This window comes from Cryptomeria japonica, chromosome 3 (assembly GCF_030272615.1).
Source record: "Cryptomeria japonica chromosome 3, Sugi_1.0, whole genome shotgun sequence".
NCBI lineage: Eukaryota > Viridiplantae > Streptophyta > Pinopsida > Cupressales > Cupressaceae > Cryptomeria > Cryptomeria japonica.
In genome coordinates this window covers 879,434,964-879,451,397 of record NC_081407.1, presented here as the reverse complement: position 1 = coordinate 879,451,397, position 16,434 = coordinate 879,434,964, and positions in this window count along the sequence as shown.

Below are 16,434 nucleotides of genomic sequence, written 5' to 3'. Positions count from 1 at the left end.
CTGAGTGTGATGGAGAACTAGGTTGAAGTGTTCAACTGGTAGAAGTGCAGAATTGGTAGTGTCCATATCGGCAGAGCAGAAGTGAAGGAAGCTATAGAGAAGGTAGACATAGAACCGACAGAGTATAGTACCGGTAAACAACAGAGCAGTGAGAAGGAGATCCAGTAGAGCAAAACAGAGGAGAGGTGAATCAATAGAGTTTACTGGCAAGGCAGCAGTAGATGAGAGCAACAAAAGAATGAGTTGGTATATATGAGAAGGTGTCTCATCAATAGAGAGAGGTATATGAGATGATTACAAGATTCACTTGTAACAGTGGTATTAATTTTGTATTTGAAGTTATCTTTGTGAACATGGAGTTGTAGCTCGGTGTAAGGGTTGTAGCTCCTTTGGGTTGTAGCCCATAAATAAGTCAAGGGTTGGTACTCCTTAGGTTGGTGCCCTAAACATTGTAACAGAGTTTCATTGTGAGGCTGGATTGGAGCAGTAGACTCCAACAACATTGCTCACCAAGGTTTTTCCCATCTTGGGTTTTCCTCGTACATACTGTTGTTATGTGATGTCCCTTTATGTGAATGCATTTGTATCTAGTCTCCTCACTAACTGGAAAGTCTGCATTGAGTTAGTATCTAATAACCAGTATACTCATATAAGTTAGTTAAAGGGAAAAAGTTTGAGAACCACTGATTCACCCCCCCTCTTAGTGGTGCATTATTTCTAACACCAACACCAATACATTTACAAGTAGCTTTCACAATCTTTGAATTATGATAAAAAAGGACAGCTCTGATCCCAGATTTACCCCGATTACCCTTGGCAGCCCCATCAAAATTTAATTTAAAAGAAAATTGCGGAGGAGGGGACCATTTAGCAAGCTTGTGCTTGACAAGAGAGGATAAACCTAATGATACAACCCCATGAGATGGAATGACTCGAAGAGCCTCTCACTTCCATGTCACCCAATTATCCCAATAGGAAAAGGAACACAAATGTTCCAAATTTTTATAAATATAAGAAAGCACCACTTCAGAAATGGAAGATTGAATCCTATCAAGCACATCCATCAATGAAGTAAATTTATGCTTGAAAATCCTAGATTTCCTCTCAAGCCAGATATTCCAAATTACAATAGATGGAGCAACAATCCAGAGACATGAGTAAAATGAAGATGAATACAACAAAGACTGAGACAAAAAATGAGATAATAAATTAGGACCAATAGCAGAAGACCATCCAAGCATACCAAACAACCAATACCAACAATCCGAAGTAAATGGAAAATGCAAAAACACATGAGCCATGGATTCCATGAAGAAGCCACAAAACACACAAGGAAACATCACTATAATCCCAAGCCTATCTAATCTCATCCCTATAAGAACTATATCTTGAACTACAAGCTAGGCAAAGGAACCATCTTTAGGAAGACAAGTCGAATGCCAGAAGAGATGACAAGGCCAAGAGGGGATAGTTGAGGAATGAGACAAGACCTTGTACCCCTCCTTTACTATATAAGAACCTGAAGCATTCTTAGTCCAAATCAATTCATCCTCCTTATCCTGAAATACTAGCAATCTCTCCTCAAGTTCCTCCATAGAAGCATCTTTGAGTTCTTGACTTATCAACATAGAATCAATGGATTTCCAATGAAAAATAGGATAGGGACCTAAAGCATCAACAACACAATAATCAGCAACAAACACACCCCAAAGATCAGTGAGGATATCAGATAAAGGATACCAATCCCGAATGGAAGACAAGGCAACATGACCATTCCAAACTTCATCCCAGAAACGAGTCTTTCTCCCATTATGAATTACCCAAAAAAGGTGAGGAAGGATAAGCGATCTACAACTAGAAATAAAATTCCATAAAGCTGACCCATTTGGGAGAGATGAAGCTATGAATAACCACTCTGTAGGAGCCCCCCTCAGATACTTAGCAAACATAAGAGAAGCCCATTTACTTGAAGGGTCCTTATATAGCTTCCAAACAAGTTTAGCCCCCAAAAGCTTTATTCTAAGTAACTAAATCTCTGATACCTGAACCCCCCAACTCCTTAGGAAGACATACCATATCCCAGGCTAATAAAGGGATCTTCTTCTTGCCCCCAATATTGTTCCTAGTAGATTTTTCATATTATTTTTTATAAATAAGGTCCTTCATTTATTATTTTCATATCTCATGTCTTATGTAAATCTACTTTGTCAAAATCAAATCAATCATGAATCAAAGTGTTATATTGTTGGGTTGTATCGGTATTACAATAGTTGAATCATAACATTTATTTTAAAGTTTGAAGTGAGATTGTTAGAATAGAAATTAGATTTAATTTCTTTTATGTTTTCAAATTTTTTAATTTGTTACTCTAAAATTTCATTTCTTATCTTTATGAAAGAAAGAACCTATCACCTAAATTATGTTGGCATTATGTGAACCGGCATGAGCATTATGTGAACCGGCATGAGCCTTATGTAAACTGGCATGAAGACATAATGATATTGTATGTTGTCATTGATGTCAATATGAGACATAGTGTGAACCAGCACATGAGATAAGTGAAGAAAGAGATACCGGCATATGTGTGAACTGGTATATGCCAAAGTGAAGCGGCACATTTGTTCAAAGTGAACCAGCATGCACTTATGGGAACCAGCACATGGAAGCACTATATGACTACCGGTTGGTAAGGCATCTTCCACTTCGGGGTTTTCGGTTGGAGTATCTCAAGTTTGTGTGACTCAATCGGTGATCTTTATGTGATGAGTTAGCAGTATGATGGAGGACAAATCGTGTTGCCATGTAAGCTCTGTGCGCATGAAGGATCTTGCATAAAGAAGAGTATTCCTATCTACCTCGGGAATGTGCGAAGTCTGTCAAATGGTGATAACGCGTGATGGGTTATCAGCCACCATGAAAATGGTGGATAATGGACGATGGAGAATGTCTTGAGATCGACTCAAGACTGGTGCATTTAATGCAGTATGTTTCAATGGTCAGGATCGAACCGTTTGAATTGCTCAACCTAATAGGTTTAGGGTTTAAGGTTTTTGCTACTGACTTGTATGTTCCCTATAAGATCGGTGTTAGGTTTCTGTCTGAAGTTGTTGGCAAAACTTGTGAGTGTGTATCCAACGAAAGTGATACAAGATTCTTGCCAGAACATAAGAGAGAAGAGATACCTGCAAAGTGTGTGTGCAGAAGGAAAAGAGGAGCCTAAATGGATCTATATTAGTATTAAGTACTGTTAATAGATCATTGTAATACCTATTGATCTCTAACCACTTCAACAGTTACAAAATCCCCTAACAGGGTAGCCTTAACTGGCTTGATTCAAAATCCCTTAAATCGGGTGGTCTTAATCAGCTTGCTATAAATCCCTTAACTGGGTAACTCGAAGCTAATGAGGTTTGAGAAGCTAGAGAAGCTTAGGAGATCCTTTCAGCTATTGAGTTCTTAAAATCCTCTAACAAGGTGACCCTACTGGGTTTAACCCTTAACTGGGTATCCCTTAACCGAGTGATCCCTAACAGGATCGGTTCTTACCAGAACCTATTGTAATGTTCTTAACCAGACAAGGCTCCTAATAGAGCGGACTTCTAAAGAGTTCAAAAAGAAGCTTGTGGGTATTCATCCCCACCGTGGTTTTTCCTAGTTGGGTTTCCACGTGAAAAATATGTGTGCCATGTGAAATGCTCTTGTCTTGTGATGCTTTGTTTTATCTGTTATGCACATGAAGTTTCTATGTTTTATGCCTATCTATAAAACATATTGAACTCACTATTGTAAAGATTTGATGGTTAAGTTTACTAGTACATGCATGAGAATATTATGTTAATGTGGTATTGAGCTAAGAGAAAATTTTAGTGAGTGACCGGTTCATGACTGATTGAGCTATACTGGATGCTACCGGTTGCACTCTGTTTTACCGGTATCTCTATTTATCAGTCATTGAGAGTGTTTGCTGTCAAACTGGTTTTGAAGATATTTGTGCCTGTACTGATTCATTACCCCACTCTCAGTACCAGTTTGGTACTAGTGGTTCATCATTGAGTTATCAATTGGTATCAGAGCCCTCTAGGTCCTCTGTGTTGTAAGCTTAACCGCTTGAGGAAAAGATCCTAGCCTGATGATGAAGAGGGAAGGTCCAAAGTTCAATAGGGAAAACTTTGGTATATGGAAAGATAGGATGAAAATATTCATCAAAAGCATGGGTGTTCAACACTGGAGTTATGTTGAAAATGTATATGTTGTTCCTACCGGTACTCTCACCGATGACCAAAAGAGAGAGATACAAGAAAATGGGCAAGTCATGGAAGCCCTCATCAGTAGTCTATCTGACATTGAGTTTATTGATGTTTAGGACAAGGAAAATCCCAAAGAAGTATGGGATGCTCTTGAAAATATCTATGGTGGTGATGAGCATGTAAAACAGGCTAAGGAAGAGAGATTGAGAGGAAAGTTTGAAGACATGAGAATGGTTGAAGGAGAGACCATTCAGCAGTATGGAATAAGAATCAAAACAGTTGTTGGAGAAATAAAGAGTGCAGGTGGCAAAATAGAAGATTCAACTGTGGTAAGTAAAGTCCTGAGATCCCTATTGCCGGTCTATGCAATAAGGGTTGCTGCTATTCAGGAGCTAAGATCAATAGACAAGTCTAAGGCATCCTTGGACTCCATCATAGCCAAGTTGACAACCTATGAGCTGAATAGCTTTGATGGTAGTGTTCAAAAGTCAGAATCAACTTTTAAAGCTTCTGCTATACCATCCAGAAAAGGAAAAGAGGCTAGTACTAGTGGGGAACCTAGTCAAAATAGAGAGATGAAGGATGAAGAGTTTTTGATGGAATTTGAAGCTCTTCTAGCCAGGAGATTTCCAAAAGGAACTGGTAAATACAAAGGTAAGCTACCTTTGAAATGTTTCTTCTGCAACCAGATAGGACATATTGCTATGAACTATCCTAATGGTGACAACAAGGACAAACCAGAAAGGTTCAAGAAATTCAAAGGAGGAAACCGAAGAAATTGTTTTGTGGCAGTTGATGAAGGTGTCACAGATGAAGAATCAGAAGATGAAGAAAATGAAGACATTGTGTTCATTTCTATAAAGGAAGATGTGACAGACAAGAAGGCTCTTGTCTCTCGGTTTGATAATTCCAATGAGTGGATCATTGACAGTGGCTATTCTCACCATATGACTGGTGACCGGAGCAAGTTTCTATCATTAGAAGAGTATGATGGTGGTGTGGTTCACTTTGGCAATGATGCACCATGCATGGTCAAAGGCAGAGGGTCCATCTCCTTGAATGGAAAGAGTAGTGCTGACAATGTGTATTGGGTTGATGGTCTCAAACACAACCTTCTAAGTGTTGCCCAGTTAAATGACAATGGACTCACTCTGCAATTCAAGAATGGAGTTTGTACAATCAAAGGTAAAGATGGTAAATTGGTAGCCACCAGCATGCAGACTAAAGGTAACTGTAGCATCCTAAAATTGTGACACTTGCAATTTCGACTGCATTTCGGTCTCCACGATGGCGACGCAACACGGATAGTGAATATGAACTTGATGAAAATGTTACTCCTCTTTCTTCTGATAGTGAATATGAACTTGTTGATATTGATAACCATTTATCTAACGATTTTTCTAAAGCACTTATCCTAGCTCCTAGACAAGAACAATGTGGCTCGGAACATGAACATAGCCCTTGTTTGGATCTTGTGATAGCTCCATTTGTTGTGTTGAATGTTCCTCCTCTAGCGTGTTCCCTGCCTTCCCGAAACATTGATCAGCAAGATCAGGGGGTAGATGACGTGCTAGACTAGTTACATTAGCATAGCAGATTCTCTCCTCCTCTCTTGTGTTACTTCTTCTATATGTTATTCTCATTCCTCTATTTGTTGTCCTTAGTGTTGTCTACTTGAGGACGATGCAAAGCATTGAGATCTCTTGATCTCTCTCATGTTGACTCAAAAGACACATGTGTTCCCTTCTTCTAGGTGACCTTCCTTGATTGCGGAATGAAGAACAATTATGCATACATACATATGATATATATACATGAATTATCATACAGCATACTGACCCGAGGAAAGTGAAGTCACCTCGTGCTTTGTGTTTTGTGTCTATTATCCTTGGGTTTATCTCACACTTGGGGGCTAAATCTTTGTGATAACGCGCTCCTTTCCTTTCTCACTTCTTATGTGTATCACTATGTTAAAACAATCACCCCCGTTGAGGCGTGTGCGTCGCTTTAACGTAGGGGGGCATACACCCTGTCTATCTCTTCAGGATACTTGAAAATTTCTTGGCGAACTTAGCTTTGCCTTGAAAATTTTTGGTATTTCTTTTACATGACTCATAGTGAGGGAACCTTACTACTGACAGGCATGGTTCTCCCTCGTGATCATCCCTTTTACTTTGTCAATCGAAGTCGTAAGATCCTTAGTCCACTGGGGGCTTGGTGTGTCTTGCCTCCTTGACGTGGTGAAAGTCTTTCAATGTTGTTTCCTTGTACTTTACCGGAAGTATGAGCATACATACTCCCGCTAAAGTGGGGGCTAAATGTAGCGTCCTAAAATTGCGACACTTGCAATTTCGACTGCATTTCGGTCTTCACGATGGCGACGCAACACGAAACCTGAATGGAGACCCTGAAACCTGATTATGACACTGAAAACTGCATTTTCTTGCACCCTGGCCTGAACCTCCTTTGCACCCTGCTGTCCCGGGAGGTGGGACCAGAGCGCCCAGCGCCCTGGTCCTTCAGGACCAGGGCGCCCAGCGCCCTAGTCCCTGGGTCCTATTTTGGGCCCGGTATCCTAAGGGGTCTCGGGTCTTTTTGTTTGCAATTTGGAAATTATCATTTCCTGGTCGGCCTAAGGTCGGGAAAATTAGTCTTTTAACCCTAATTGGCAAGTATATAAACTACATTTTTCTCTCTCATTTGGGATATGAGGGGGATATGTGTACAAGCGTGGAAACTATACTCAAGCATTCAAGCATTCAAGCATTCAAGCATTCCTTCTAAGTCTCCATTCAAGGCTAAGTGTTGCATTCAAGTCAAGGATTCAACCATTGAAGAGGAGATCACTTACTACATACTACATACAACATACCACAACAACATACAACATCTATACCTTCGCACATAAGGATACAAACATCCTTAGAACAAGGTATTAGTACTTGTTTTACAGTCATTTACATTTTACAGCAATTGCTCATTTCTTGGTTAATTCCAAAACCGGGGTTTGACCTAAAGGCAAACCCCTAATCCCTAACCCCCCAATCGTCTTCGCTTTTCTGTGTGTAGGTTGCAGGTACGCGGCTGAAATTGAAGATCTGGAATCCTCGTGCAGAGACGAATAGATCCCCCTTCGTTTCGTGGATTTTTTGGAGGACCGTGGCGCCGGGCGCCATCGTCCTGACAACTTTTGCTCAAATTTGCAGGACAGCGCCGTATCGACATTTTACTGCTAATTCCAGGTCCCCAGCTTCATCCTATATCCCTATCTCAGTTTATAAGCAAGTCTTTATCACTTTCTATGCATTCCTAGCTTAATTCTCCTATGTACATTCTTTACAAAAGAGGGTAGCCTTGTTGTCTTAACCCCTTGAAACACATTTAGCATCCAATCTTGCATTGTGTGGGATTGGATCTTGTGGGTTTCAACCCCTCTTTTGAATGTAAAGCCTCTCCCTTAAGTGAAAACCATCAACCCTAGTGAATCTCCCTTCTCTCTCCTTGGAGTTGGAAGAGGGGAGAGGAACTAGGGTTCGATCGCGATTTTCCACTTTACATTTTAGTGAACCCGACGTGAACACCCTTTCTAATTATTCATGGTTAGATCTGAAAAATTTGATTCCTTGATTACATTTCCATGTTGATCTTTTGCAAAATTTTAGAGGTTAATTGCATAAAAACCCTAAATTTTCTTTTTAGTAATTAAGCTTGTGAAATGTCTAAATGTTAATGCTTGTTTCAGATCTACCCTTCTATTATCAATTCATATCTATGCTTTAATTTTGAAAATTAAGTGGTTAAGTGTCAAAACCCTAATTTTTGAAACCCTCTTGATTCAACCTTTGTCCAACAATTTCACTGATCAAAACATTTCCAAATCAGTTGTAACTTTGGATTCCGCAATAAAATCGCAATATCTTTCATCCCTGAAAATTTGGAAAAAAGTTACGAGGACCGTGTGCACTCCGAGCACCATCGTCCCCGACATTTTTTCTGAAATTTCGGGAGCGAGATCTTACTGTATTTTCCTGCTAAAATCCAGAATTTTGGCTGATTTTATCAATTATAACACTTTCAAAATTAAAGTCAAAGTTGGTCTAGGGATTGCTTGGATTAACGCTTTTAAACATTCAAAAATCATTGAAATTGAAATTTTGTGTCAAAATTGTGTTCTTACTGTCCTAAATCTGAAAAGTGTGTTTGCATTCATTCGAAATTTCAGTGCTTTATTCAAATTCTTACAATTTGTGACTTTTGAAATTAAGTGCTTAATTACAACAACTTTGATTTCCACTTTCAAAATTGAATTTTGCGTGAAATTGAGTCAATTTTTGAATTTCAAAATTTGCATTGCTCTTGGCATTCCCTCTAAAATCATAAAATTCAAAATTTCAGTTTCCCTCTCTTTTTCAAAATTCAAATTTTGCATTTTTCGACAATATTGGTAGCGTTCAATTTTGAGATTGCAACTTTAATTTGGCCTACCTACAGATCGTAAAATCACTCAATTTTTTCAGATTAGCTTTAAAATCATCATACCTTTCATCCCTGCAAATTTCGAAAAAAGTTGCAAGGACCGTGTTGCACTTCGAGCGCCACGGTCCTGGACATTTTTTCTGAAATTTCGAGAGACTGTCGTGATTGCATTTAACAGCTTAAATCCAGAAGATTGGCTGATTTTACTGAAAATTGCTACCTCTGAATTCAAAATTTTCTCTCTTTCTAGTGCATGAGTTTTACAACAATAAGCCCTACTTACACTATTCCTGTTAGACGAAGCCGTAGAATTAAGTCTTTCCGAGGTTTAACTACTGAGGAGATGGAACCTAATTTGAATAGCCTTTTTAACGAGGACATGGGTAATTCCTCTAATCCTCCTAATGATGAAGAAGCTCTCCATGAGGTTTCTGTAGAACAACTTTCAAAATTAGATAACCCATTTGACGATTTTCGACAATGGATGTCTCATGAGTATCCCGATAGTCAAGCTCTTCCTTTAATTGAGGGTCTAAACGTATGCTTCAAAGTGATAAGAATGGAATTGATATTTTGCGTGGTATTTCACACATTGTGAACTCGAATGTGATGCCTATAAAGAGTTGTGCCAAATCTTTAGGTTATACACAACCTCCTACCCAAGTCAATCATTCTATTCCTTTGACAACTTCTATTGCTAGCATACCTACCTTTACATCAAACATAATGGCTACTTCTATACAAGATATTCCCCCTGTGATCACCAGTCATGGGGGCAATCCTTCTTCTTCAATTAACCCTCTTCCTTCATTTAATCCTGCTTCTTCATTCATTCCTTCAATGAGTGTCCCTATTATATCTCCACAAATGAACATGACGCAAGGGGGCAATTCGTTTAACCACTCCATTCCTCCTTGTAGTGTTCCTCCTGTCCAATCATCTCCTATGACTAATTATCATAGAGTCCCACCACCTTACTCTTTACCTTCTTTCAATAACATAACACCTCCATCACAATCTAATACGTCTAATATGAATTCTTTGACTGAAGCAACCATTAACAATCTTGCACAAACTGTCTCTTCTTTACAGCAACAAATTGCCTCTATGAATCAATCTAAGTTTAGTGTGCCCACATTTGATGTTGCGAGCCCACTTTCTCTTGACATTGTTCGAGCTATCCCTCCTAAACATGTTGAAATCCCGCATTTGGAGCTTTATAATGGTAAAGGTGATCCTCTAACACATGTTAAGACTTTTCAAACAATATGTACTGATTTTGCTTATGACCAAAGGTTGCTTGCAAAACTATTCACTAGAACATTAAGAGACAAAGCCCTACAATGGTATTGCTCGTTGCCTTCTTATTCTATTACTTCTTTCGAACAACTTGCAAATGCTTTCATTCAACAATTTCAAAACAATATAAGTCCTAAAGTTACTTTGATTGATTTAATGCATTGTAAACAAGGTGTTAAAGAAAAAGTGACTGATTTCATTGGTAGATATAAGCATTTGTATGCTCAAATTTCTTTTCCAGTGCCTGACAATGATATTCAAAGAATCTTTATTTCTAATTTACAAAAAGATATCCGAGACAAACTTCTGTTTTCTGAGTTTACTTCTTTCCAACAGTTGTGTGCCACTCTTCACAATTATCAACTGACTGTGAGTCAAATGGAACAATCACATCCTATGGCTCCGAGTGATAAGGGTGATAGCAGTCAACAACCATTTGGGAAGTTTAAACCGAACAGAGATTCCATCAAATTCAATGAAAACATCATCAACAACAATGTGAATGCAGCATCAGGTGTGCCTCCTATTTCTAAATTTTTCAAGAAAGAAAGAAAGTATACTCCTTTGAATGAATCATTGCATAGTATTATGAATAAGTTATTGGAACAAAATGTGCTTACTCTTCCTCCTATAAGGCAAATTGATCCTGCAAAGATTACTTCACCTTATTTTGATAACAAAGTTTTTTGTCAATTTCATCGTCAGCCTGGGCATGATACTGAAAAATGTTTTTCTTTAAAGGGTAAAATTCAAGATTTGATTGATAATAATACTATCTCTGTTTCTGGAGTGAATGATAAAGGCAACACATCTGTAGCTCCTCCTGACCAAAATCTTTAGATTTTCACTAATCCATTACCTTCTCATACCTCTAATGCAATTGAGGCTAATGATTCCTCTCTCTCATCTGATGGTCTTGTGTCTATGACTCCGAATGTGATTAACTTTGTAGAGCAGCAAGAAATCCCTAAAGAACCTTCCATCACATTTGATTCCAGTGAAACCATTAGGGCACTTGATGGTCCTTTATACATAGTTGCAAAAGTCAAGAACACACCTTGCCGTGGAGTGCTTATTGATCCTTCGTGCATGGTTAATGTTATTACTAAAGAATTTCTTTTTACTTTGCAATTGAATCAAGTGATCTATGACAAAACAGATGTGATTGTGAAACTATTTGATGCATTTTCTTCTCCTGCAATTGGTTCTATTACATTGCCTATTGAGGTCCATAACAAATCCCTTGATGTGAACTTTGCTATTATTCCATCTTCCAAACAATTTCGTGTGAAGCTTGGCTATCCTTGGCTATCTTCCATGAAAGCTATTGCTTCTCCTATTCACAAGTGTTTGAAATTTCCCCATAATGGTGAAGTTGTTACTATCAATCATAGTCTCTTTAAACCAGCTGAAAGAACTTCTAGTGTTCCTATTGATTACTTTTGGCCTAAACAATTCCAATCTCTTCCTCCGCGAAGTGATCATCTTTTCAAATCTTATCAAAAGTGGAAAACAGATATGATCCTATCTCTAAGTGAACCTAGAACACCTAAACTTGATATTCCTATCATTCTTGAGAAGGAAGTTCTTCCTTTGAAAGATAAAACTAATGTCTTTCCTCAAGAAGATTCCCAACCCATTCCCATGGATGAGATTATGTCTATGCCTAATAAACTTCCTAAAAGCTGACCTATACCTCCTCGTCATGATGGACTTGGTCTTCTTCCTAAACCAAATATTCCTCCTTTGTATGGAGCAGTCCCTCCTCCTTCTTTTTATAGAGAGAAGAGACCTTCTTCTTCTCCTATTATCCAGCCTAAGAGACCACAACCTAAACACCCAAGTGATAAGGATGAGAACATTCCTCCTCCTCAATCTTCTCAACTTCCTACTAAGACTAGATGAAATCGTTCTGCACGCGAACGTCAACGAAAGCGTCGTCTTAGAGCTCAAGTAGCTGCTTCTCAAACTTTGCAATCTCCAAAAACACCTTCAACAAGCATTATTCCATTTTCTCCTCAGCCGGAAATTGAGCCTAAATCTCCTAAACATAAGATGCATGATGGTCTCGATCCTGTGCGAGTTAAAGATCCTATTTTTATAAATCTTGATGATGATATAGATGAAAATGTTATTCATGATGAAAATGTTACTCCTCTTTCTTCTGATAGTGAATATGAACTTGTTGATATTGATAACCATTTATCTAACGAATTTTCTAAAGCACTTATCCTAGCTCCTAGACAAGAACAATGTGGCTCGGAACATGAACATAGCCCTTGTTTGGATCTTGTGATAGCTCCATCTGTTGTGTTGAATGTTCCTCCTCTAGCATGTTCCCTGCCTTCCCGAAACATTGATCAGCAAGATCGGGGGGTAGATGACGTGCTAGACTAGTTACATTAGCATAGCAGATTCTCTCCTCCTCTCTTGTGTTACTTCTTCTATATGTTATTCTCATTCCTCTATTTGTTGTCCTTAGTGTTGTCTACTTGAGGACGATGCAAAGCATTGAGATCTCTCGATCTCTCTCATGTTGACTCAAAAGACACATGTGTTCCCTTCTTCTAGGTGACCTTCCTTGATTGCGGAATGAAGAACAATTATGCATACATACATATGATATATATACATGAATTATCATACAGCATACTGACCCCGAGGAAAGCGAAGTCACCTCGTGCTTTGTGTTTTGTGTCTATTATCCTTGGGTTTATCTCACACTTGGGGGCTAAATCTTTGTGATAACGCGCTCCTTTCCTTTCTCATTTCTTATGTGTATCACTATGTTAAAACAATCACCCTCGTTGAGGCGTGTGCGATCGCTTTAACGTAGGGGGGCATACACCCTGTCTATCTCTTCAGGATACTTGAAATTTCTTGGCGAACTTAGCTTTGCCTTGAAAATTTTTGGTATTTCTTTTACATGACTCATAGTGAGGGAACCTTACTACTGACAGGCATGGTTCTCCCTCGTGATCTTCCCTTTTACTTTGTCAATCGAAGTTGTAAGATCCTTAGTCCACTGGGGGCTTGGTGTGTCTTGCCTCCTTGACGTGGTGAAAGTCTTTCAATGTTGTTTCCTTGTACTTTACCGAAAGTATGAGCATACATACTCCCGCTAAAGTGGGGGCTAAATGTAGCGTCCTAAGATTGTGACACTTGCAATTTCGACTGCATTTCGGTCTTCACGATGGCGACGCAACATGGAACCTGAATGGAGACCCCGAAACCTGATTATGACACTGAAAACTGCATTTTCTTGCACCCTGGCCTGAACCTCCTTTGCACACTGCTGTCCCGGGAGGTGGGACCAGAGCGCCCAGCGCCCTGGTCCTTCAGGACCAGGGTGCCCAGCGCCCTGGTCCCCAGGACCATGGCGCCCAGCGCCCTGGTCCCTGGGTCCTATTTTGGGCCCGGTCCCCTAAGGGGTCTCGGGTCTTTTTGTTTGCAATTTGGAAATTATCATTTCCTGGTCGGCCTAAGGTCGGGAAAATTAGTCTTTTAACCCTAATTGGCAAGTATATAAACTATATTTTTCTCTCTCATTTGGGATATTAGGGGGATATGTGTACAAGCGTGGAAACTATACTCAAGCATTCAAGCATTCAAGCATTCAAGCATTCCTTCTAAGTCTCCATTCAAGGCTAAGTGTTGCATTCAAGTCAAGGATTCAACCATTGAAGAGGAGATCACTTACTACATACTACATACAACATACCACAACAACATACAACATCTATACCTTCGCACATAAGGATACAAACATCCTTAGAACAAGGTATTAGTACTTGTTTTACAATCATTTACATTTTACAGCAATTGCTCATTTCTTGGTTAATTCCAAAACCGGGGTTTGACCTAAAGGCAAACCCCTAATCCCTAACCCCCCAATCGTCTTCGCTTTTCTGTGTGTAGGTTGTAGGTACACGGCTGAAATTGAAGATCTGGAATCCTCGTGCAGAGACGAACAGATCCCCCTTCGTTTCGCGGATTTTTTGGAGGACCGTTGCGCCGGGCGCCATCGTCTCGACAACTTTTGCTCAAATTTGCAGGATAGCGCCGTATCGACATTTTACTGCTAATTCAAGGTCCGCAGCTTCATCCTATATCCCTATCTCAGTTTATAAGCGAGTCTTTATCACTTTCTATGCATTCCTAGCTTAATTCTCCTATGCACATTCTTTACAAAAGAGGGTAGCCTTGCTGTCTTAACCCCTTGAAACACATTTAGCATCCAATCTTGCATTGTGTGGGATTGGATCTTGTGGGTTTCAACCCCTCTTTTGAATGTAAAGCCTCTCCCTTAAGTGAAAACCATCAACCCTAGTGAATCTCCCTTCTCTCTCCTTGGAGTTGGAAGAGGAGAGAGCAACTAGGGTTCGATCGTGATTTTCCGCTTTACAGTAACCTATTTCATCTAAATGCTAATATAAGTACATGTCTTATGGCTAAGCTTGATGATAGTTGGATATGGCATAGGAGATTCTGCCATGTGAACTTTGACAACATTGTGAAGGCTAGTAAGATCAAGGCAGTTAGAGGGTTGCCGGTGCTGAGCAAATCAGATAATACCTTGTGTAGAGAATGTCAATTGGGGAAAATGTCTTCCTCAACTTTTAAAGGTAAAGCTTTCACTCTTGACAACTTGCTTGATCTTGTGCATACTGATTTATGTGGTCCTATGAAAACTAGAAGTGTGCAGGGTGATAGGTACTTCATGATTCTCACTGATGACTGCTCAAGAATGATGTGGGTCACATTCTTGAAAGACAAGTCTGAAGCTTTTGGAAAATTCAAAGCTTTCAAAGCATTAGTGGAAAAGGAAAGTAGTAAAAGGATCAAGTGTCTCAAAACTGATCGAGGAGGGGAATTCACTTCTAGTGAATTCAACAAGTACTGTGAAGAATTTGGCATTAAGAGACAACTATCTGCCCCCCGAACTCCACAGCAGAATGGCCTAGCAGAGAGGAATAACCGGACTATGGTTGAAGTAGCTAGAACTATGTTGATCCAAGGAAAGGTTGCTCACACCTTTTGGAGAGAAGCGGTGAGCACTGCAGTTTACACTATGAACCGGGTACTCATCAAAAAGGGCAAGGACAAGACTCCTTATGAGTATTGGACCGGTAAGACCCCTGTGGTAAATTATTTTAAGGTCTTTGGTAGCAAATGTTACATCAAGACGAGTGAACATCAGGGCAAATTTGAAGCTAAATGTGATGAGGGAATATTTCTAGGATATTCCACCAAGAGCAAAGCTTTCAAGTGCTACAACAATAGGACTCAAAGAATTTTGGAAAGCATCAATGTAAGAGTTGATGAATCCTCTGTGAGGACTGAGAAAATCGGTAGTGAGAAAATTGTAAATGAATCGGTTGCAACCTTCTGGGAACCGGTTGTCAGTCAACCGAGCACCAGTAATAGTGTTCGTGAACTGGTGAATGTTGATACTGATGAAGATAAGGATGAAGAAGAAAAGAAAGAAGAACCAATTAAGACCATTCCTTGGTATGTCAAGTTGAATCATGATCCCAAGAAGATCATAGGTGATAAGGATGCAGGAATCCTTACCAGAAGAAAGATCAGAGAAAACTCATGTATGATCTCTGAATTTGAGCCTAAATCATTCAAAGAGGCTCATAATGATGAAGACTGGACCAAGGCAATGGAAGAAGAACTTGACCAGATAGAGAAAAATGGTACATGGTCCTTGGTACCCAGACCGGAGCATAAGAATGTCATTGGCACCAAATGGGTGTTCAGAAATATGTTGAATGAGGATGGCACAGTGATTAGGAATACAGCCAGACTGGTATGCAAAGGATATGCTCAAGAAGAAGGTGAAGACTATGGGGAAACCTTTGCTCCTGTAGCTAGATTGGAAGGAGTTCATATGCTTCTTGCATATGCAACTTTTAAGAGATTCAAGGTATATCAAATGGATGTAAAATCTGCATTCCTAAATGGTGTACTTGAAGAGGAGGTATATATTGAGCAACCAGATGGGTTTACCCTATCTGAAGATAGTGACATGGTATGTAGGCTACACAAAGCATTATATGGTCTAAAGTAAGCACCTAGGGCATGGTATGAGCACCTACATTCCCATCTTGTGAAGATTGGATTTGAGAGAACATGTGAAGATAGCAATATCTACTTGAAGTCTGAAGAAGATCAGATCCTGATCTGTGAAGTTTTTGTTGATGACATCATCTTTGGTGGAGATGACAGGATGAGTCATGAGTTTGCTGATGAGATGAAGAAAGAGTTTGAAATGTCACTCATAGGGGAGATTAAGTTCTTCATTGGACTACAGATCCAGTAGATGAAAGATGGAATATTCATCACTCAATCCAAATATGTCAAAGAGGTGTTGAAGAATTTTGGCATGGAAGATAGCAAACCGGTT